The sequence below is a fragment of the Brassica napus genome, unplaced genomic scaffold (genome assembly GCF_020379485.1).
Source record: "Brassica napus cultivar Da-Ae unplaced genomic scaffold, Da-Ae ScsIHWf_2166;HRSCAF=2819, whole genome shotgun sequence".
Classification (NCBI taxonomy): Eukaryota; Viridiplantae; Streptophyta; class Magnoliopsida; order Brassicales; family Brassicaceae; genus Brassica; species Brassica napus.
Genome location: NW_026015574.1, coordinates 5,001 through 7,500, shown reverse-complemented (window position 1 = coordinate 7,500; position 2,500 = coordinate 5,001). Strand labels below are relative to the sequence as shown.

General features: G+C 36.2%; 1 protein-coding gene across 1 annotated transcript in view; it reads right to left on the bottom strand.

Moving 5' to 3' along the window:
* Window positions 1–687: 687 nt before the first annotated feature.
* The window catches only part of LOC125600262 (protein Ycf2-like), a 5,620-nt gene continuing 3,807 nt past the window's right edge, over window positions 688–2,500 (bottom strand). The window contains exon 1 of the mRNA XM_048773089.1: window positions 688–2,500. This exon is cut by the window's right edge and continues 3,807 nt beyond it. The gene's annotated coding sequence lies outside the window, so the exon portion shown is untranslated.

Genomic DNA, 2,500 nt, shown 5'->3' with positions numbered 1-2,500 from the left:
GTCTATTTCCGACATCATATCCATAGTTAGCGCATTCATCATAGTTAGAAGCTCCAGCTCCGTATCAAGTTCACGATCAATATCGTTACTAGCATCAATATCGTCACTATCATCAATATCGATATCATCAAGAAAAAAACCTTTCGGCTTGTTATCCAGGAACTTGTTCAGACATACTGTAATGAAAGGAACATAGGAGTTTGTCGCTAGGTATTTGACCAAATAGGATCGTCCGGTTCCTATAGAACCTATCACTAAAATACTCCTAGAGGGGGATAGGGCTAAGCGGAGCGAAAAGGGTTTCCATGAGACGGGAAATGAAAACTATTAGCCCCACACGAAGTTTGTGAATAAGTGATTGTCTGATAATGAGCAAGGAATATCCGTCTTTCTGCTAAACAGGATGTATTGAACTCATAATTCATTAGATACTTTTTATGAATGTCAACTAAGTATCGTAAGTAAATTGTTCCCGGTTGTTCAATCATTTGATAACCAGAGTCATTTTGATGATAAATGTCACTATGAGTCAGACTCAATAGAAGAATTTGATCAATCCTTTTTCTGCCCTTAAGGGGGAGAACTGAACCAAGAATTCTCTTTCTTTATCATCAATCGAATCACTGTTCGCGACCCAGGATTCTATTTTATCATCAATCCAATCACCGCTCACGTTTTTTCTTTTTCTTATCAATGAATAGATGTCTTTACTTGTATGACTTAGATGTCTCGTATTTCTCGAAAAAGTGATTCGATTGATGGGATTTGGTATGATACTTATGAGATCGATGATATCGATGAAGTTTATTTTCAAATCTGTCTTCTTAGAACGTATTGATTTGACCCCATAAGCGGGATCACCACCCCATAGCATGTTGCCGCCAGAACCCCGTATTTCTTCTAGACAATCTCCTAATTGTTCCAGAGCAACTAGAAAAAGATTCTTTAACCAGAAAGAATTCTGTTCAGATGTAGGATACCTATCCAGAAGTTTTCGCAACTCAATCATGTATGATGGAATCATCAAAGATTTGATCTTTTCGAACTCTGTCTGTAACTCACTATAGGCTCGGGAAACAAAGAGAAGATGTGTACGAACGATATATCCAGCAACAAGAAGAAGGAAAAGGATTGAATAGAGGACCTCACGAACATTTGGCGATCTCAGATGTGTCGATATCAACGATGACTCATTATTTCGATGAATCATTTCTTCGGACAGAAGAAGATTATGTAAAGACTTACTCGAAATCTCACTTATCAGATTCCTTTGTGGAAGACACAATTTTTTCTGAAGAATTCGCCATGATATATCTAATCCATACATAATATCATGAAAAATGGATACAAATTTTTGACTGCTACTTAGTATCCGCAATAGGTCTGAAAAAATATCTAAAAATATCAAATTTAGATATTTGTACCCTGTCGAAGTAAAGAACCATGGCATATATGTTGGAATAGATTCCATTTTGAGAGAGTTGAAAAAGCACTATCTCGTTGAAAGGTTCTATCCATCTGCCCTTTGTCAACGCATTTTTTTAGGCAAAGACTCCGTTTTTTCCTCTGTAAATATTTCTCAGAACATGGAGTGTGAATCAAACCCACGTTTGAATTGAAATTGAGATACTGATGCAAGCTCTTCTCTTCTGAATCGGATAGATTCATATCTGAAAGAGTTTGACAATACGTTCTTTCCAATTTACTCTTTGTCCCTCTATTAGAGGTGTTCCAGAAATGTCTGCAATCGAGTAAATAGCTCTACGAACTAATGGATCGGATCGAATTGGAAAATGGAAAGATTTGTACAAGTTATACCTTTCGTCACCACTTTGTGGAAAATCGTTAGATATGAATATGTTAGATACCTGTGACTCGATTGACGAAGGTGAAATAGTATCTCTCTCCAAAAAAGCATGTTTTTTTTTACCACCACACGAAGAAAATATTTTGTTGTGAATGAACAAGATAGTGAGGAATTGTCCATACGTAAAATCAGAATTATTGAGACGGGCCTTTTCCACATAAAAAGGGAATCTTTTGTTACAATAGAAGCAGAAGTGATGTGGATTATTCAAGAATCGAAGTCGATTTGCTTTAGAAAAGAAGATATCAATGAACTTCTCTGAAATGGTTTCACGGGATTCAGCCAATTGTCTTGATCGTGGGATACGATTGAGAAATAGGAATCCGTGTTATCAAAAGATTTCCTGCGATTCTTTCTAGTATGGAATGAGTCAATCATCCACTTTGGTATCTTATTGAACAAAAATGGTGATATTGTTCCTCCATTGATCAAGAATTTCGATTTTTGAGAAGTATTATGATCATCCAATAAAAAGGGTTTCAATTTTTTAAAATGAACGATTTGAAGACCTATTGATTCTAACAACTGATTGCAGGGTTGATCGTTCGGACCTTTCAATTCATAGATGTGGATCTCAGACCTATGAATGGGGATATTCTCGAAACTCACAAAGAAAAAAGGAAGTGAGTTAGA